This window comes from Malania oleifera, chromosome 7 (assembly GCF_029873635.1).
Source record: "Malania oleifera isolate guangnan ecotype guangnan chromosome 7, ASM2987363v1, whole genome shotgun sequence".
In the NCBI taxonomy this organism is placed as follows: domain Eukaryota; kingdom Viridiplantae; phylum Streptophyta; class Magnoliopsida; order Santalales; family Ximeniaceae; genus Malania; species Malania oleifera.
In genome coordinates, this window is record NC_080423.1 from 91,540,804 (window position 1) to 91,564,315 (window position 23,512).

Consider the following 23,512-nt stretch of genomic DNA (forward strand, 5'->3'; position numbering starts at 1 on the left):
GTGAAGTTAATTCTCCTGATGTGCTAACAGTTGGATGATCTAGTATGTGATCAAGGCTAATGAAAGATTATCTAAGGCCTGGTAGATGGATTTGAATATGGTTAGCACGTGAAAGGTAGGATTGGTTTGGAGGCATGTGGAACGTTCGAGGCTCATAAAGCGTGGGAGTAAGGCTCACTTAAGCAATTATTGAAAAATTGGGCTTGCTCCCACGAGGGAGATGATTTTCCCTCAAGGGGAAGAGTTCGAATTGGGCTAATGCATGTGTTTCTCTGGATGTAGACATGGGAAGAAGAGCAATGATGAGTGGATTCCCATGGTTTTGTGTCTTCTCCCATGATTGAGCAATGAACCCTAATTGGTTGCATGACATTTAATGCATCCGTTCAAGTGCAGTAGTTAGAACTCACAAATAAAGGGAAAACTGTTGAGAATTCCACTTATGAGTTTGTCTCACATTATAAAAATAGAGCGGAGGATGAGTGCTTATATAGATGGTTAGACCCAAGACCCAATTGGCTTAAGCTTTCAGATCAAGTTGGTGTTTCCCATGTATATCAAGCCCCCTCAATGAACTTTCTCAATCTTCACACTAGGGAGAGGTTATTGCAGTTGAAACTTAAATGTAGAAAACTACAAATTTAAACTTGAAAAAAATACTACAAAACAAATCTAGTTTTGACAAAAAAAAAAAATACTGCAAATTTTATTTTTTGACCATTTAAAACATGTTCGAACTTCAAATAAATCTAGAATTAATTTGGAATTTGGACAACCTTTGTAGAATTTAAAAAAAAAAAAAAAAAAATACAGAAACTAAAGAGTAGATGCCCAAAAAATTGAAGCCTTAAAAACCAAGGGTTAAACATGACTTTTGAATTTCAAAAGTTGGAAAAATAGTGCAATTATGCAAAATAGAACTAGTATTAAAACCCTCTAGTTTTTCTTTCAATTCGAAGCGCATTCACGTGCATGCAACTCTAACAGTCTTCCACATGATTCAAATTGAAATAAAGGATAATTTTTTTTAAAAGAAATTGCTCAAAGTGGAGTGGAATGCATTAGTCCTGAAGTTTTTTTTATTTGAATTAGAGTCTTTGAAGGATAGAATTTTCATATATAGATGAGATAAATTTTTTGAACTTGGATCCCTTTATTACAAACTAGCTAGTCTATAACACAATCACAAAATTGGGTTTAAGTTCTCAAGTCAGCACATTTTGTCAACCATGCACCTTAGACAATATGTGAGTTTTCTTAAAATTTCATCAAAATTTTATAGTAGTCCCACATTCACATTCATTTATGTAGAGGCCATCAAAGTTTGTAACCAAGTACACAACGCCCAATTTAGGCAATGAATCTATGAAGGGCTTTACTCAATCTTACACGTTGGAATGAGCTTGAGCATTATTTACACCATGGGAAAGGCAAAGATGCTGCTTTCACATCATTGAAGAAACTTGTTTTTACCCATTAAACTTATATCTAGGTTGATTGCAATTACAAGTGGCTCATTTAACTAGTATAAGTTCCATTCTCCTCAATGTGTTTTCGACTATCCAGGTTGTCTCCTAGTGGAGTTAAACAGGTTATACTTTGATCAATTTAGTGATTATTCCCTCGTTGAATAGTTGTCTAACATTTCTGTCTTAGGCGTATAATTTTATTTTTATCATTATACACTATTATTAGCTTGAGCTACCAACTTGCCTGTAACAATGGGTATGTCTGCTAAAGGGTTTGTTTAGTTAATCAACTTCATCACCTACCTTCTCTAAGGTTGTAAATTCAGGCTCCAATGTAAATCTTGCATTAGTAATTTGCTTGGCAAGTCTTTTACGAGAATGATACACCACCTAAGATGAACATATATCCACTAGTAGAGTTAAGGTCAAAACTGTCTGATATCCAATTGGTATTAGTATTAGTAAACAAACCTGCAAGTACTACCAAATAATAGTATAATGCATACTATAATCTATGGATCCTTTTAAGTATGTAAGCACTCTAAACATCACAATTTGTGATCATTAACAGGTCCTGGGTATACCTATTTATTTATGTACTGCAAAAGCAATATCAAGTTTAGTACAATTCTCAAATAATCCAAACTACTAATGACTATGGCAGACTCCTTTCGAGATATGCTCTTGCCTTGATTTTTCTTTAAGTGTAAGTTGTAGTCAAATGGTGTTCTCATTGTTTACCAAGAAGCCAAATGTGTACCTATTTTTATACCTAGGATTACATTGGACTTACCTGCGTCCTAGAAAGAGATAACAGTTTTTTTTATGTTTAGTTTTTGTTATATCTAGGTTAGTCCCCATTGTTAACATATTATCCGCATGCGTAGTTAAAATTATGTTTGAATTTGCTATGTTTGAATTTGCTATAGATGCGTTTATTGGGTTAAACCTATTTGAAACCAGTGTAGTATTAAATTTCTCTTAGGAGTCTTTCTGAGGCCATATAAAAGACTTAAAACAATTTGCTGACCCTGGGGCTTGTTCAATGTATATTCAAAGTTTTTTTGAATACCCACTTAGTATATTATTAAATTATACGCACATGTATTAGCTATCAGGATTTTGTTGAATGGAGCTCTAGCAACAATGGAATTAATATCGAAGTGATTTGTATCTTCTCTCTGTTTAAAAACTTTGGCTAATAACTTGGCTTTGAATTTTTCTGTTGTCCCATCTAATCCCTCTCTATTTCCTAAAATTCCATTTACAACTCAAAAGTTGAGTTCCAATGGTAAGTTCACCAACTCCCAAATATGATTAAATAAAATAAAGTTCTTCGTTTATAGATTCTTTCAAAGAAAAAAGAGGACTTGTGCACCGAGATAGCCTCTGAATAAATTTCACCTTTTATTAATAAGGCTTTAATGAAATCATTTTCCAAAACTCTGCTCTAATATAGATCCCTTTTCCTTAACTCAGATTCTTCAATTAGTTTAATGGATTTAACTAAATCTTCTAAAGATTTTCCTACGTCATTCTCAAAGCGAGTTTTTAAAGGAGAAACATTTTTTGAAAAATTTAGCATCTCAAGATTCTAAGCAGTGTTTGAATCATTAACAAAATATCTAAATACTAGAAAATGTATGATCTATCTTGAGCTGCAAATTAGTCAAGCTGCTCGAGAGCCATTCGGTGCTAGACTTGATAATAGTTCGTTTGAACTTATTTATTAAGTTAAATGAGTCCAGCTCGAGTTCAAATTTTGAGCTCGTCAACTAAAAAGGCCAAGTTTGACCTGGTTCATACTCGGCTTGTTAGGCTCGCAAGCTGACTCATTTATTAGCTTGTTTAGTAACTCGTAAACTAACTTGATATTGAGCTCGTGAAGTAGCTTGATATAGGCTCATGAACAAACTCAATATAAATCACATTAAATATTTGATTTTAAATTTTTTACTTTAAAATATATTTTTTTTCAAATTATATTTGTTCGTTATCAATTAATTAACTTAGTGGTTTGGCTCGTTTATAGTTTGAAACAAGTTTCAATCGAGCCAAGTTTGAGCTCGAACTTGAGCTCGAGCTTGAGCTGGACTCATTTATATGTGAAATGAGCTTTAGTTGTGTTGAATTTCAATTGAGCTTGAGTTATAGATATGCTAAATGAATCAACTCAGATAGAAAATTTTAAGTTCAAGTTGAGCTCGAGCTGAGCTCAAGCTCGCTTATAAATAAATGAGTTGAGCTCAAGCTTCCCAAAGCTCGGGTTGGCTTGACTCATTTATAGCCCTACTGCTGTTATAGCATTGTATATATATATGAGCAGAGGTTTTAGGATTTATTTTCTTCCTTTTAATTTCATGTAGTCTCACCTTAGCTGAACACTCAACATTTTGAAAAATATGGATTTTTAAGTGGCCCATTCATTTGGAACATAGTTTGAAGTGTGAGATGTAGATAAAATCACTTCTTGCCATATATTGTAAGATAGTCCTGGAATAACTATTTCGTTGCGTCCCTTTGTCTCCATTAGGAACTTGGAAAATATTCGGAATAGTAAAACTCAAAAGAATCGACTTTTTTAAATTTGATATTAAGGAAATCAAGAAGGAAAATAAAAAAAAATGAATACCAAATTAATAAATGAAATTTTGATTTTGCCCATCACTAACATAAGTTTCTTAATTTTTGATCATGTTAGAATGAATTTTTTAATTTTAATAGTATTTGATAAAGAGAGAAAATATTGTGAAAAACCAGTCTCTTTGTTATTTTTCTTTCCTTTCATTTTCCTAAGTAAAATCTTTGATTCAAATAGATCCTAACATTGCGTTTGTGGGTATGGATTTCAAGTTTTGAATATGAATTTGGATTGATTTCTAGACAAAATTCAATACAATTTTGTATTATATTTTATTTTTTAAAATTTACACAAATCTAAATCTAATACCTCTTCCAAGTATAACGTAAGCGTCCCCTCTTTTACCTTTTAATGACTTCACTTTGTTTTGATGTATGAGGTGTTGTCACCTCATGGACTATATCATTATCTTCAGATCGATAGAATCATATTCACCACCTCCAAATATATGTTCAATTTCAGAATTTTACAAGTTTGTCAAATGCCGCATCCCTAGATTTCAGTAACATAATAAACTTTATTGCCCCTTTAAATATTATTTTTAAAATGTTTAATACCACGTAGGATGAAGCTTAATAAATTTGTTTATGTAAAACACTTTTAATAAGGTTTTTTTTTCTCCTCTGATTTTGCTTTCACACATGCTTCACATTTTCTTAAAATCTTTTTATTGGAACCTTTGGAAGTAGTCTAGAGTTTTCTAGTAGTACTCTTTGCCAACAAATACCAATTATGTGTGAGCACTAGACTCAGATATTATTTTGATCTCTACTTTGATTCAGTAGAGATCTCGACACAAGGTTTTATATGATAGACATCATTCAACTAAAGAGTTTTATTAAGGTGAATTTTAGATGAATTTTACTTTTACCTACCTGGGAAGGTTCTTAATGTCTCTTAGATGGACAAACCTGTTCCCTATCATTGGTGTATAATCAATGACATTTCTCTTTGTCCATAAACATTCTTGGTAGTTCCAATGCCATGATTGATTACCTAGGCCTCTTTTGCCTTGTCTTGTATTTTGGAGTCTTTTGAATTTGCAGTTGCTAGCATGGTTGACAAAACAATTTCCTTTTTCCTTCTTGAACTCTTTTGATCCCTTGAAATGGTTCACTTGTCCTTTGAAGTCATTGTGTGGTTCTTATTAGGAACATTTTCTAGGAATGCTTTCCTCTGTAGGAATTTTCCTCCTTGACCTTGATCTTGACCAAATTTTTCTTGGATTTCTCAGTCTTGGTCTTCCCAACTTGGTGCTATAGATAGATTATCTCTTCCATCCAAATGTGCACAATCAAATCTTGTTTTTTTTTTTTTTGGATTACGTACCGAGTATCCACGTGTCCGTTTTTACGGTTTATGTGACTAATCCTGTGCCCCTTGAAGTTGACCCTACAACTTTAAAGGGAGGGTAAATTCAGGAGTTTAGGGGCGGAAACGAGACCGAGAGGGTTTGAACACTTAATCTCGTGAGAGGCACTCTCGCAGCCTGCACTATTACCTGAACCACACCCTGGGGGTAATCAAATCTTGTTTGGTCATGTCTTTACGTTTGTGTTTTAAGGTTATCTTATAATTATTCTTGGATGGGTGTTTACTTTTAACCCTTGGTTGGAAACTTTTGTCTATGTTTTTTTTGAAAAAGGATTTGCATAGGGAGGTCCTCTCAAAGGACCAACATAGTCTTCCAGTCAGGTCTCCACATTGAAAGAAATCACCCCAACAATGGGTTCAACCATATTATGAGGATCCGTAGAAATGAGATTTACACAAGACTTACTATTTGTAGTGACTTCATCGGCGAAACAAACTTGATTAAAAAACGGAGATGACTTAATATCCTCCCTTTTACTATTTGGAGCGATTTTATCGGCGAAACAAACTTAATTAGAAGACGGAGAGGACGAGATTTCCTCCCACGAACCCCAATTTTATTTTAATTTTCTTTTTACGGGTTTTGTGTTGTTATGCAACTTGAATACAGCAAATTTAAAATTATACTTGGAAAAATTGTTGCAAAATATATCTGTCTTTTGCACCATTCAAAATGGGTTCGGCGTTAAAAAAAGCTTAAATTAATTTGGAATTTGGACAGCTTTTACGAAAATTAAAAACACAGAAACTGATGTGCAAATGCCCGAAAATGGCTCCTTAACCAAAAATTAAATATGATTTTTTGAATTTCAAAAGCTAATCAGAGGAAATATGGAAATCCTCTCTTTTTTCTTTGAATTTAAAGCACATTCACACATGCAACTTCAAGAAACATGGTGGCATGTCACAGCGCAGGAGGGCATGGAATGGTGGATGGCTTATTAAACTTGCATTGAAAAATTCATAGTCCCAATTTTGATTTCGCCTGGAATTTGGAATATATATGTATAAAAAAGTGCAGTATGTCTAATAATATTGTTTCAGCTTGAAACTTAGAAAATATAAAGAATAACAATACAAAGCTTTTCATTTTTAACTTTTCAATTATGTTTCAGTAAATGTCTATTCTATTATTGTTCGAGAAAAAATGGGATTTTATGTAAACCTGTTGTTTCCACTATGTATAGATTGAAGTCATATTCTCGTAAAGTTGAAGTGTTGTCGAGTTTCAGAAAGGAAAAGATATATGAAAATTAATTCAATTTTTTTTACTCAAATGGAGCCTTACATTGTCACAACAAATGTGATTTTTACCGACTATTCAATGATGACATGGAGAGTACAAAGTCTCTAATTGTATTAGGGATTTTGTTTGAGAAAATAAAAGTAGAGCAAAAAAGAAGTTTAGGGTTGTTTATTGTAAAAAATATTTTAATTTTTGAAAGATTTATTAAAATTTTAGGATATTTTTTAGTTTTTCAAAATTCTTATTAAAAAAATAGAAAATAAAAAAATTGTTTAAATGTGTAAAATAAATTTTTATTTTTATTTCTAAATTTCATGGCAATTTTTAAAATTCTCCAAAAGTTTATATTTTGTAATTATTTGAAATTTTAGAAATGGGAAATTAAATTATTTCAACAAGCAACTAATGCCAAAAGTTTTTTATTATTGTTCATTTATTTCATACAAATGTTATAAAAATGAAAAATTAGCTTCAGTTTTGTTTATAATTTTTAAAAAATTAAAATAATAATAAAAATTATTTTTGACAACTAAATAAGCCTTCGTTTTTATTGTATTTTCTCTCTATATCAAGTTAAAAATGAGAATATGTTTTATTTTATATATATATATATATATATATATATATATATATATATATATATATATATAGAATCTAAAATAAACTATACATATTAGTTTTATGTTTTGCATATAATGACTAATAAAATACTACTTCGAAAGTATTTAAAAGTGAGTTTAAGCACCCCCCCCCCCCCCCGGCCCCTTTTTTTTAGTAACCTCTCCTTACAAAAGTGAAAATTGAGTGAAACTCGAGTGATAAATAATGCTTCAATTTTCGAAAAAATTGACTTTTAGCTTGGAGCTCTTATTAGCTAAAATTTACGTTTTTCTAAGAGATTATTACATTTCATAGGTGCTTTTAATCCTTTTCTAATATTGCAAATTATGCAAATACTATCGACATCTCCTAAAATGACATTTGCATTTTGGTCTTTTAAAACATTTTAATCAGTCTACAACTTTTTTTACCAAACCCTCAATATTAATCTTCTCGATGGGCAAATATTAACTCATTTTCATTGATTCACTTTCAAAATTAATTTTTCATCAGTCATCTTAATTAATTCTTTTTTGTTGTTTACTTTCAAAAGATCTTCTTCATCAGTCACAAAGTGGTCAAATAAACATTTATTTATGTGTGTTGTATGCTCACATTAGTATGAACAAATTTTTGCATATGCATGCAAGCGTGTGTAATTTAATATGTGGGTGAAGTCATCTATTTAGTAAAAATTTCAAACTATAACCAAATTGTTGATTTTTAAAATTAAAGGTAGTTTGACCAAAACAATACTTATTCTTGATTCCTAGTTGCTTACGATCATTTTAAAAAAGTTGATTTCACCCCCCAAACATGGGAAGAAAAATGGTTTCTCGATTTTTTGATAGCAATACGTAGCTAGAGTCCATTCATAAACTCATAATTACAAAGAGGAATTGACTTTACATTATTTGATTTGATTTTTCAAAGTTTTTTTTTTTAAAGCAAATATACTTTTCAAAAATATGAAAAGCTTTTTATAGATTAAAAAATGAAAAGAAAGGAAAAATGTTAGGTCATGTTATCTTCGGTCTATTTGCATCATAGACATAATTTATTTGTTCTTAAGAAATACATTGACTGAACTATTTGTTAAATATTACTATTTGTTAAATATTTACCTTAAATTGTTTGATTATAAATTAAATGCATATGTAAAGTGCAATGCTCAAAAGCAAATGCGAAAAGACGCTCATGGTTCATTTCTTAGCCTCCATAAAGTATTTGATTTTGAATTCTTCTTGAGTAAGGTTGTAAAGAATTCTTCTTGAGTAAGGTTGTAAAGTTCAACCGGTGAGGGGGGGAAGTAGTAGTAGTAGTAGTAGTAGTAATAATAATAATAAAGGGCAATTTCATTGGGAATAAGTAATGGTAGGGATATTTTGTCTGATGATCTTGATTACCAAAGGGAGAGATCTGTTCTAAATTCCATATATGTTTTGAGGGCATTTTGATATGCTCAAGGTATACGTAGATTCTCATGAATTTCTAAATTAAGTGTCTAATATTACAAAGATTACATTCCCAAAAATATTATGGAGTAACCCGAGCCAAACTCACCCTTGAGAATAATATACTCATATGTAATCATCATTGTAAAAAATTAAAATAAAATAAAATCCCTTTGAACTTAAATTTATTTTATAAATTCTAGTTATCAAGAACAATTCAAATCAGTATCTTTTGTGTGCGTAAATAAAATTGTTTAGGCCCTCCCCACTTCTAGAAAATAATTTTACTTTCCCCGTTTGAATCAAATAATCATAAAAATCTCATTTAATTTATAATTTAACAGTTCATAGAAAATTAAGCTTGAAAACATTTTTTTTGTTAATTTTAATAGATTTTTAAATATTGAAAAATTAAAAATGAAGTAATATTTTTGTAATTACTTAACATTCTAAAATAAAAGATTGTTTGTCACCATGAACATTGCCCTTTATATAGCCGTGACCAAACAGTACCCTTATGATTGCTTGCTGATTTGTGGCATCAATGTCACATGGTAGCCATATAATATATACATGGACCAAGGTCACATTTTTTTTTTTTATTTGGTCAAACAAAGCTGCTCATTGTTACCCTCCTTGTTTCACACCACTACCTCTATTCAATCATATAGGGGCTACTTTGGCCCAACTAATACTATCCTTGTTATATATATACTAATACTATCCTTGTTTCACACCACCATCTATTCAATCATATAGGGGCTACTTTGGCCCAACTATACTATATATATATATATAATATTATAAATGTATATAGGGGCAACTTTGTTTCAATTATAAGTATTAAATATTGTTCAACTATAAGTACTTATTATTGAACTTTTATATGTATATGTATGTAATCAATTATAAGAGATGTGCGTGTATGTATAGATAGTTATGTTATATCCGAGTTCGTGAATATAATAGATATATTGCTCAAAGTCAAGTATTGCTTTATCGATGTGCGAGATATAATGACTAAAGTCATTTATTTTTAATGACTAATAAAAAGTTTTCAAAGACATTATGGTAATAGAGATACATTGATCAAAATCATGGATATCTTAATCAATGTATTATTAAAAAATATGTTATATTAAATCACGATAATTAAAGCTACATTCACCTTGTATGGGGGGAAGGATAGGTTGCACCAATAAACTAAAATACAAGAATAAGGGGAAAGAAGATCAATTTGTTTCTAAATAATTGATACTTTATAAAAAGGTATAAGAGGAAAGAAGAGGTATTTGCATCAAAGTTCAGTTGTTTTAGTGAAAAAAGTCACAAGATATATCAAGAATTATTTTTTACATTTTTATTGGTTATAGTTTCAAGTAAGTTAAATATCCTCATTAGTGAAAATTTTCTAACATTTGTTATGTAAAATAAATATCAGCACAAAAAAAAAAAATATTGGATGCATTCTTTATATAGAAAATGCAAGACACTTTTATTGATGTAGAGATGTCCTATATATAGGACTTGTACAAGGTATAGTTGTTACAAATTTAAAAGTCTTTAAATACTAAATCAAAGAGATCCTAGACTATCAAATACAAATACATATTCAAGTAATACAACTGAAGAATCTCATATCGTCGCATACTATCGGATATTAGCAAATCTTCAACTGTTAGAATAATCGGCAATTCAGCAACAGGCATAATCGTCAACAGTTTAGTGAAACTGTTGACGATTTTCTATTGGAAAACATTCTACCTCAAACCATTGAAGTAATTGTTGAAGGGTATATTGAAATCATCGATGGTTTGCTGGAAAAGTACACAATTTCCTTTATAAGCCCCCTCGAGATAGGCGTGATATCAGTTAAGCCGATCTTGGAGCATAAAGAGTGAAATTTTTGACGAGATAGAGCCTTAGTCAAGAGGTCTGCAAGTTGATCGTCGGTGCTAACATGAGAGACTTAAAGCAAACCTTTGGTGATGAGATCAAGAACAAAATAAAGATCAGTAGCAATATGCTTCATCCGTGAATGCATAATAGGATTAAGACTCAAATGGGTAGCACTAATATTATCACAAAACAAATGTGGGGGCTTAATAAATGAAATACCGAGTTCTTGAAATAATGAGCGAATCCAAACAAGCTCTAGTTGAAGTAAGAGCTCAATATTCCGCCTTAGTGGAGGAACAAGCCACAACACGCTTCTTGCGTGTGCTCTATGAAATTGGACAATCACCCAGAAAAATAAGATAGATAGAGGTGGAGGATCTGGTATCCCTATCACTGGCCCAATTAGCATTAGAGAACCCTTGAAGAGTGAGATTCCCAGTGCACTTGAGGAGGATGTCATGATGAAGAGTGCCCTTCAAGTAATGTAGAACACATTTGGCAGCAGCCCAATGAAGCTAAGATGGTGTATGCATGAACTGAGCTAGCTTATTGACCGAGAAGGCAATGTCGGGTCGAGTTAGAGAGAGATATTGGAGAGCTCCTAGAACTTGGTGGTACTCAGTCGGATCAGTAGGAGAAGAGCCATCTTGAAGCTAAAGAAGATCCTTTGTGGCAAGTGGAGTCATCACTACATTAGCACCATCCATCTTGGTATGAGAAAGAAGATCCTGAATATACTTTGTTGGGAGAAGAACAGCCCATAGGAAACTGAAACCACCTTGACACCAACAAAATAGTGTAAGGGACCAAGATTGTTCAGAGAAAATCGATGACTGAGCTATTAAACAACCTTAGAGATAGCAGCAAAGTTACTCCTAACAAGTAAGGAAGAGATCATCCACATATACCAAAAAATAGAGAGTAACATCATCACAAGTGTAGATAAATAGAGATGAATCGGATTTAAACTGCTAAAAACTGAGTTGAAGAAAACAAGCATTCAGTTCTTGATACTAAGAACGAGGTGCTTGTTTCAAGCCATACAAAGATTGCTTTAACCTGAAAACATGAAAAGGTAGATTAGGATCAACAAAACCCGGAGGTTGAACCATGAATACATCCTCCTAAAGGCAGCCATGTAGAAACGCATTATTGACATCCAACTGTCGAAGGGGCCAATTTTTCTGAACAATAATGGAGAGGACAACTCGAATATTCACCGACTTCATAAGAGGGCTGAATGTCTCATTATAATTAAAACCAGACCATTAATGAAAACCTTTTTCCACTAACCGTGCTTTATAACTAGAAATACTACCATCAGCATTTTGTTTGATATGGAAACCCCATTTGCAGCCAACAGGTTTGATTGTAAAGTGTAGTGGAACCAGCTCCCATGTGTTATGTTTAACCAACGCAGTGAACTTTTCAGACATAGCATGCCGCCACTTGAGATCTTTAAAGGCCTGAGACACACATGAGGGCTCAACAAGTTGAGGAAGAGGGTGTTTAGTGGCAAGGTAAAGATGTTTGGGTCTATGAATATTATTCGTAGACCGGGTAGTCATACCATGATTACGGTTGAATTGAGTTGGAGATGAAGGTGTGGTGGATTAAGGGATTACCCCTGGTGGAGAATGTGCAAGGGAGAGTGATGAAGACCGGGAAAGGGAAGCCAGAGCTGCAAGAGTACTGTCCGTCATGGCGATAGGAGAGGAGGATATTTGTCCAATGGAAGGTACCACTGGTATGGCAATATCCTTTGTGTTAGCGCCTAAAACTGACAGAGAAGGCACGACGACATTAGTAGAGGAAGAAAAGGGAAAAACACATTCATCAAAAATCATATGCCTATACACATAAATGCAAGAGGTAACATGGTCCATATACCTATAGGCACTCTGAGAACTCGAGTAACTGAGAAAAAGAAAAGGCATAGATTTTGGTTGAAGATTACTGGTGACATAAATTTTGAGCCATGGGTAACAATGATAACAAAAAATAAACAACTTTTTTTAATCAGGATGATGACCAAACAAACATTCGAAAGGACTTTTAGTTTTCAAAATAGGAGTGGGCATACAATTTATCAAATAAACTGCTGCCTGAAACACATAGGACCAATAAGGAGGAAGACTCGCCTGACTTAACAAAGTGAGCCTAGTTTCGACAATGTGCTGATGTCGATGTTCACTTGTACCATTTTGTTGAGGTGTATAAGGAGCAGTGGTAAGCCAGCTAATATGGAATAAAAGGAGATAAAATGATGAAGAGCATGATATTCACCCTTTCAATTGACTGAAAATGGAGCAAACATCACTTTTTTGTTGGATGGGAAACAACCAACAATATTTAGTAAAGTGATCAACAAACAAGACATAAAACCAAAACCCATCAAGTGAAGGGGAAGTGGTAGGCACCTAAACATCAATATAAATATATTCAAGTGGATGAGTTCTAACAAGAGAAGTGGAAGAGAAAATCAACTTGTGACTTTTATTGCATTGACAAGCATTACAAATAGATGATGAAGAGACACGAGACACTACAACAGGAAGGGAAAAAGTACGAATAAAAAAATCAGCTACTTTATTTGACGGATGCCCAAGTTGCCTATGTCAGGTGTCAGTTGTTGTTCGTTCACTAACAAGTGCTAAAACAAAAGACTCTTTAGCGGAAGATGCCATTGACATTAGATAGACACCATCCTAACATTTACCACGAAGAAGAGTCGCCCACGTGCTCCGATCCTTCACAAGAAAATAAAATGGGTGAAACTCAAGATAAAGATTATTTCTATGAGTGAAATTATGAACGAAGATTAAGTTCTTGTGAATATTAGGAATACAAAGAGTATTAGTTAATTTAAAAGGTTTCGAGGAAGAGGGAAGATACATAGAGCCAACATGTGTGACTCGCAAACCTGAGCCATCGCCAATGACGACCTCATTCGTGTTGTGACGCCTCGATTTTTCATACCATTTTTTTTATATATAAAACATAAATCATATAATCACATATCGGCCACGTCAACCATTGATACCATAATACATAACCCAACCCAAATAGGGTACTAGGTACACAGTCATCATCATATTCACAACCTAATAGCAGAACTTATTACATATATATACATACCACAATGAATACACATACCAGAGTAATAACCAACCATATATACACATCTAACACCTTCCCAGAAATAAACACAAAATACTCTAGGGGAATCCTCCATCCCTAACTCTGAACACTCACCCTGTCTACTCAGGGTATCAGCTCCCCTTTATACACTCACCCTGTCTACTCAAGGTATCAGCTCCCCTTTATCTCGGAGCTCTGTCACTTGGTCTATCTTGGTTTCCTGAAATATTTAAATGATTGGGTGAGACACATCTCAGTAAGACGAAATAAATTATCTACAGTGTGTGGTAGTATGAGATTTATTATATCATAACATATATTCATTTCAGTGATAATATCTTCTGAGAAAAATATACCAATTCTACATTCATAATCATTTAGATATAAAACACAAGTTTTCATAAGTTTTTAATTCCATTTCCATAAACCATTCACACATAACCTATGTTTACCTGCGAAGTTCCAAAGAATAAGGAAGACTACCTGCTCATACAAGTAGCTCCCCTCTGCCTTAATATCGTTTGTATTCTTGCCCAAATAACTTAGGTTCGGCTACAACTGAAACTTATTAAGGCACTTACTTTACTCAGTAAGCCCTCAGGAGGAGTGTTTCACTTCGCTTTAATTATTTATATTATTAACTCACGCTATTTCATTTCTCATTTCCATTTTCTTTTCCATTTCCATTTCCATTTTATTTCCATTTCATTTCTAACTCATGAGTGTCCTTGGCTATATCCACGTCTGTAACTCATGGCTACCCTGAGGATACTTTATCACGCCATGCCTCATCCCATGGTTGAGGTCTATTTCCATATTTCGAGCCATGCTTCCCCCCATGGTCGAGGTTGTGTAGCCCGAAGGCTGGACCTAACCACGGTTGGCCTACTCGATTGGATCAAATAATCATACCATATATCCGCGTCTATAGTACGACTGCACGACCTATAGCCCTGATCTGGACTCAGGGGGCATAACAACTCTACTAAACAGTTTAGTCGACTGTCATGCCACACGCTCCAAGAGTCCGTGTAGTTGCACTATCACCACTAGCAAAGGTATTGTGCTCAATATCACAACACATCATTAGGGATTCCATATCATCCATCAGGGGTTTCATTACCACATACCCGCAATCATTATGAAGTATTGGAATTTCATCAAACACATTTCAATATTCATGTTTCAATATACACATTTTAGAATTTCACATTTCAATTCTCTCAATTCAATATTCATATTGCAAAATTTTACATTGCAATATTTCCCATTTCTCGTTTTCACATTTCAGTATCTATATTGCAGTATTCACCTTGCAATATTCCATTTTCATTTTCATAGTCACATATCAGTATTTAGAACTCATTTCATCTCATAATAACATATATGTATCTTATTTCACATTACTCACATTTCTTAATAAAACATTTTCATATCTCATATTCATCATTTCTCAGAAGATGCTTTTCAATACAAATCATTTTTCATCATTTCCCACAATTCAAATTCCATATCCCAATTCACATTTCATAATCTCATATTCCCAATGTAAATTATTCAACTCAATTTCAAATACATTTTAGTATAAATCATATGCCACACAATTTTCATCTATAATTATATCATTATAAATTTCAGGTAAAATATCATATTTCCTTTTTCTCATATTTTTCAACTCATAATTTTCATAAAAGACTACTATAATTTAGTCCCCTTACTTGACTTATTGAGAGGTCCTCTAACACCCTAGAAATGCCCCTCGGTGTTCGTAGCTCAAAACCCTAAAAATCACATTTTTCCCAAATCAATTAACTCATTTCCCAGTACAATTCTCATTTAGTACTTTCTAGGTTTCGAATACTCCAAATAACCCATAACACCTTAAAATACTTCACTTTTCCTAATTTTAGGATGATGCCCTGGAACTCTAAACTGAAAATCTACTCCACCTAAGTTGCAGAGAATCTTCATAGGAACCTCGTGGTGGTTCTTGATCGTCGATCCGGGCTGTAATGAAGTTGGAAACGAAGAGAGAAGGAGAGAGAACCGTGGATCTAGAGAGAGAGAGAGTGAGAGGAGAGAGAAAACGCCGATGAAATGAGGGTTTCCACTATTCATAGGCCGGCTTTTGTTGACGAGTTCAAGTAATTCGTCAATGAACCCATAAAGGCGCTTTGTCGACGAGGAGGCTATTTTGCCGACGAGCCAAAAATTTTCCTGAAACTCCCAAAACTCTCAGTATCTTCTTGTTGACAGGGCATGTGTAGCCAAAATTTATGGTACATTCGTTGACGAAGACCCTGGGTTCGTCGACGAAGACCCTGGGTTCATCAACGAAGCCCTGTTATTCCCCCTTTTTAAATTTCCTTCCTTTTCTTATTCTTTCCCTCTCTTTTTCTTTTCTTTTCTTTTATAAATTTTAATTTTTCAGGTCTCTACACGTGGCATCATACTCTGAGTGACCAGAGATACTGGCAAGATCGGAGGTGATGTTGTGAAAAGTAGCAAAATCCACAAGCCATTTTTTGTTGGTGGATGCATTGGTAGCGACACAATTTATAGACTTCATTCCTGAAGCCGAGTGACGAGTCTTGACTGAATGGCCCACTTTGTTACACAACTGACAAATAATCCTGGGCTTACCAGAGTGCACCTTGCTATTAGAGCGATGGTGACCATAGGAACCAGGGCTAGAACATTGGTTACGGTTGATTGTGGAAGCAGGAGGGTGGCACTGAGTGGTGTTCGCAGTGGCAACCAAGACGGAATTGGAAGTGTCAACATGTTGCAAGTAACTTTCGTGGCCAACTAGTATGTCATAAAGCTCCTCAAACGTAAGAGAAGTCTCACGTGCCCAAATAGGCGTTGCGATCTCACAAAATTCATGACCTAGACCATTGAGGACACACAGAGTAATGTCATCCGCTGAGATGATAGAGTCAATCACAGCAAGTTCATCAACTAAAAACTTGATGGCATGGAGATATCCTGAGACCGAGCTAGACTTTTACTGAATGAGAGTCAACTCCTCCTTAAGTTGCATAACACGAGTGCGTGAACGATTAGCATACAATTATTGCAACTTGGACAAAGCATATGAGCAGTGGTTGAAGCAGCAGTGAGCGGTCAATCAACCTATGTAACCCCAATGGCTACTTTTTCAAATAAGTGCAGGTCGGTCGATTGCATACATGGGTCAATCTATCGCTTACATTGAAATTTCACAATTTTGTGCCATTTTTGGCACTTTACCCATGCATACCTATACACATAATGAAGAAGAAGAGAAACATTATAGAACCATATACAAAAAAAAAATCATAGAAATAAGGAGAAATTGAAGAGAATGCATGTGAATCCTAGAAAATTCTTCTAAGGATTATGGCATATCATGCATGCAAAATGTAAGAAATTAAAAGAAGAGAATAAACTGACATCTGAATCATATCCCTCTCATAGACAAGTGAAAGCCACTTAATGAAGAATCACTCTTCCAAATGGCCCCTTGAACAATGAAGGATTTGAAATTTCCTTCTTCTCCTTTTGACAATTTCCTTCTTGCAAACCCCCATTTTTTTTAACAAACAATCCTCACTTTGCCCCACTTTAGTCTATCCTAAAATCTACCCCAAGGGGTCCTTTTATAGACCTTTTGAGGATGAAAGAAAAATATTTTTCATGTTTGAATTCAAAATTCAAATTTAAAAATAGTCATCAATAACTACCAATCCGTAACTACCAATGTCAAAGGTTAACACCAATTGCATGAAGACAAGTCAAAAAATCAAATTTCAAGGGCAACCTAGTTGATTGCTTGTGTTCTTTATCTAGTGGCTAGTTTTAGAGAGGGCCAATTGACCACTAAAAGAGGCCCCAGTCGACCACCCTAGCAAATTTTATCCTCTGTTTTTATTTTCTTCAAGTTTTAATACATTTAAAAGGTTCTTCATTTTGGGAGGTAAAAAATAACTATCAACAAAGTGCTATAATAATTTGAAGGAATAACATCTCTCTCATTTTCATGATGCTTCTCTGAATGGTATGTCTCCTTTATAACTCTAACTGATCGTACTAGCATGCTGTGTGCCTGTGCAATTGAATATTAACACAAGTAAGGATAAATGAATGTCATTAAAGGTTAGCATGCCCCATGTCTATGGCTACATGTGTCTTAACATGTTGTTAAGGCTCCATCATCTGAAATACTTCTTCACACAAAAAGAATTAAACATGAGGCAGAGGAGATGGTTGGAGTTGATAAAAGATTACGATTGCACCATCAGTTATCACCCAAGAAAAGCTAATGTGGTAGCTGATACTTTGAGCTAGAAATCAATGAGAGCAGCAGTGTCAGCAGGGATGATTCAGCATCCAATTCAGATGGATCTAGAAAGGCTTGGTATGGAACTAGTGGAGGGTGGTCACCAGGCATTTATTGCCAATCTAGTATTATAGCCCACCATACAGGAAAGAATTAAAGTGGCTCAGAGGAATGATGCAGAGTTAGTGAAGCCTATAAATAAAGTGCAGAATGGACAGGGGGCAGAGTTTAGTATTTCAGATGATGGAGCCTTGAGATTCCGCACTAGGTTGTGCGTACCTGTCGACCCTGAGATTGGGAGGATTATTTTGGAGAAGGCACACCGATCCCTTTATACAGTGCACCCGAGAAGCACTAAAATGTATAGGGATCTCCGAGAGTCATTTTGGTGGAGCAACATGAAGAAAGAGATAGCTGAGTTTGTATAGCAATGTTTAACATGCCAGTAGGTGAAAGTTGAGCATCAAAAACCAACGAGATCATTGCATCCACTCCACATCCCCAAGTGGAAGTGGGAGCATATATCAATGGATTTTGTCACAAGATTACTGCTGGCATTGCATGGACAGGATGCTATCTGGGTAGTCTTAGACCATTTGACAAAGAATGTCCATTTCCTCCCTGTTAGAGTAAACTATTCCGAAGCAGACTGGCAGAGTTGTATATGCAGGAGATAGTTAGACTCCATCGTGTGCCAATATCCATAGTTTCAGACCGAGACCCACAGTTTACATCTCAGTTTTAGAGGAGTTTGCAAAGAGTCATGGGTTCTTAGTTGACATTCAGCACAACATTTCATCCTCAGACAGATGGGTAAACATAGAAGATGATACAGATTCTAGAGGATATTCTACGAGCATATGTGCTAGAGTTCGGGGGCAGTTGGATACAGTTTATACCGTTGGTTGAGTTTTCTTATAACAACAGTTATCAGACCAACATTGGGATGGCACCATATGGGGTGTTATACAGCAAGAGGTGTCGATCCCTGTTATACTGGGATAAGATTGGGGAAAGATAAATATTGGGGCCAGATCTAGTACAACAGACTCAAGATAAAGTTAAACTCATTAGAGACAGAATCAGAATAGCACAGAGTCGGCAAAAGAGTTATACAGATACACGCAAACAGGAGTTAAATTTTGGTGCATGAGAGTATGTATTTCTGAAAGTGGCACCAACGAAAGGGGTTATGAGATTTGGGAGAAAGGGTAAGCTGAGCCCAAGGCATATTGGACCATTCTAGATTCTTGAGAGAGTGGGTCCAGTTGCCTACAAGTTAGCCTTACCACCAGTTTTATCTAGAATCCACAACGTATTTCATGTTTCTATATTGAGGAAATATATCCCAGATCACTCCCATGTGATCAGTTATCAGGCATTGGAGCTCAGTGATGCCTTGTCTTATGAAAAAGAGTTAGTGCAAATTTTGGATTAGAAGGAACAGAAACTGCGTACAAAGAGGATTCCATTGGTAAAAGTGTTATGGCGCAATCATGGAGTTGAAGAAACTTCGTGGGAATTAGAGGAAAGGATGCGCTAGCAATATCCACACTTGTTCGGTTGAATCCAAGGTTGAACTAGTAAAAGAAAGTGAATGATGGTGTATGTTTATGGACTTGTATAGTGTAGGATAGGTAGTGTTTTGGATTTTGGTTATGAATGGTTTTGGGGGTGTTTTTCTTTTGATGTACATGATTGTAATCTCCTAGAACCCTTTTCTGTAACCACGGTATTCCTCCTCCATAAGTGACAGTGATTAATAAAGTTTTGGTGGTTTCTTTTAAATGAGGATAAAAAGCTAGATAACAAATTTCGAGGAAGAAATTTTATAAGGAAGGGAGAATGTAAAGACCGCAAAATTTAATTTATGAAAATAATAAAGGAAAAGATGAAGGGAAAAGAAAAGAAGAAGGAAGAGAAATTTAAAAGGGGCAAGCAGCAGGGACTCGTTGACAAGTACTCTGCACTCATCGACAAGGAAATACTAAGAGGTAGGAAAATTCAGAGAATTTAAGAATCTTTGACGAACCAGCTTATCTCGTCGACAATTGCTCTCCATTGGCTCGTCGATGAATCATTTATACTCATCGACGAGCACCAGCTTATAAATAGGCTGCGGGTCATTTCTTAACGTAAAATTCTCTCTCCTCACATTCTCTCTCTCTCTCTCTCTCTTCGATTTTGGCTCCATTTTAGCCTGAATCAACGATTAGGAATCATCACGAGGATCTAGGGAGGATTCTCTTCAATTTAACCGAAGCGGAATCGCGATTTGGGGTTCCGGGGCACCACTTAAAAACTGAGGTAAGGGTGTTAAATGTTAGTTTTATTGGTAATTTGGAGTGTTTGGAACTTAGCAAATGCTAAATGATAAATATTCTGGGAGTTGAATTGATTGATTTGGGAGAAATATGAATTTCAGGGTTTTGAGTTTTGAACGCTGCAGGCGTGGGATTAGTGATATTAGCAGGTCTCTTAGTAAGTCAGGTAAGAAAAATAAATTATCAGTCATTTTTGAAAATTACTGGGTGAGTAAATATGTGAAAAATGAGAATATGATATTTTGCCTATGATTTTTATGATACGAATAACAAATAAAATTGTGTGGCATATGATTTATACTGGAAATGTATTTGAAACTGGGTTATGTGATTTGCACTGAGAATAATGATACTATGATATATATATATATATATATATATATATATATATATATATTGAAATGTTTTATGTAGAAAAAAAGATAAGGGAAACCTAGTTATGTTTTATATACTGAATTGTGATGATATAAGATTTGAAATATGGAAAATGATGAAAAGTGGAATACAAAATTGTTTTATTAAGAACGATGAATTGTGATATACCAATGTGTATTGTATTGGAAAATGATGGAATATGATATATATATATATATATATATATATATATATATATATATATATATATATGTATAGAAATATTTTCTATGATAAACGAGGAAATAAAAAAACATCGATATGTTTTATTGAGAAATGTTGAAATACGTGAAATGAGATATGTACTATTATGAGATGGAATGTGTACTAATATGATGAGAATGAAACAAAAAATGATAAGAATATCACTGATGTGATGAAATGTTCCAACATACTTAAATGTGAATATTGAAATGTGAATACTGAAATGTGAAATGAGAGCCCTGATGGACGATTGTTGGATAGAGAGCACGGTACAATTGCTAGCATTATGTTAATGCAACCACACGACTTGTATAGCGTGTGGCGTGACAGTCGATTGGGCCAGTGAGAAGGGTTGTGTTGTCCCCTGGAGTCCAGATCAAGTGTGGGCAGGTCAATCATACTACAAACATGTTCTCCCTTTGATCTAACCGAGTAGGCCAACCGTGGTTAGATCCAGCCTTTGGGCTGCACAATCCGATCATGGGGGTAACACATGACGAGGTGAATATCCTCAAGGCAACCATAAGTTACAAACACGTAATGGATTCTATACTGGCGGAAACTCATGAGCTAGATTATGGTTATTCATTACAAACACGAAAATGAACAGTCATGGATTACAGACACGTTGTATTGTATATTAGAGGATACCCATAGGCTACGAAATATGAATATGAATATGAGAAATGATCAGTCGTGGGTTGCAGACACATTGTGAAATATACTGGAGGAAACCCATGAGTTAGAATATGAAAATGAATATAAGAAATGAAAGAATGTGAATTGATATAAGAAATGAAGAGTCGTGGGTCACAGACACGACGTGCTATATGCGGGTGGACACCCACAGGCTAGGAAATGTGAAAACAAATATGGGAAATGAAAGAATATAAATATGATATGAGAAATGAGAAAGTATGTATATGAAATGAGAATGAATGATTATGTATATGGTATGGGAAATAGAAGAATATGTATATGATATGAAAGTATATGAATAAGAATTGAGAAATGAAAGTATATGTATATGATTATGAAAATGATATGAAAACGTATGAAACTATGTTTTACATATGTATATGATTATGAGTACATATCTGTATAAATTTTCCCAGTTGATATATGTAACAAATTGGAATGTGATATGAAATAATTGAACTCATGCACCACACACTGTAAATAATTTATTCCAACTTACTGAGAGGTGTCTCACCCAAATATATAAATATTTCAGGGAATCGTGATAGGCCAGTAGATAAAGCTCCAAAATAGAAGGGAGTTGATACCCTAATAGACAAGGTAAGTGTTTTGAGTTGGAGAGTGTGTTTTTTGAAATCTACTGGGGTTTTTATGGAGTATTGGAGATGTATATGTGTATGTATGGATATGTAGCATTCTGGTATTTGTATTCGGAATGGTATGTAAATATTGACTTCTGCTGTTAGGAGTGTTAACAAGCCCAAAGATAAGGAAAGAAGAAGATGTTATCTCTTCACTAATTCTTCGAAGTGTTTCTTTTTCTCTTATACCCCAAAACACACAAATACTTTCTATATTTCACCTTCTTATCCCTACTTGGACGTGCTGAAAAAAAGAAATCCCTTGCATGGTCTGCAAAATGCAAGATTAGAGGAAACTGATTTTAGATTTAAATTCAAAAATTCAAAATTAAAATCAAATTAGTCACTAACTAGGCAACTATTAATGGTCTTGGTCATTGTCTGACACGTGGAAATGATCATAACTCTTGGTACACTTAGATCAATTAACTAATCAAAACAAAACAACTTAAAATTTCAAATTTCACTAAGCCAATCCACCACCCCAAAAGGACCGATCAACCGCTATTAGGTGGCACCCAAGTTCCTTTGTTGCATGAAGAAACATGGAAGAAAAGGGGCTGGTCAACCACCATTAAATGGTTGGTCAATTGCCTTGTTCAACATTTCATTACCACTTGATTTTAGCTTAATTTTTCATATATTTAATTGAGTTATTACATAATTTTAGATGAAAAATGACTATCAATAAGTGACTACTTACAATTTTTGTGTCGTGCAAGTGATAATCGATTTCATTGCTTAAATGATTTGTGTCTCACCTATTGTGTTTGACTTATGCCTCTTCTAGACGATTCTCCCCTTCATCACTTTAGTGATTAGACGACACGTGATTTACCTTACCTAGATGACCTCATTTTTAAGGCAGAAATCTTACCTAATTGATCTTTCTCGCATTCCAAGTAGGTGCACAAGATTGGCGCAATCAACCTCAAACATTGCCTCTTGCTACCAATTCTATTCAGGGGAATGTTGTAATGGGTGAAGGTAGGCCTCTACTCTCTACAACATTGTTTGTGATTTCTTTAACAACGGCAACAACCCGCCCCCCCCAAAAACTCTCCTCAAACTCCTATAACGACATC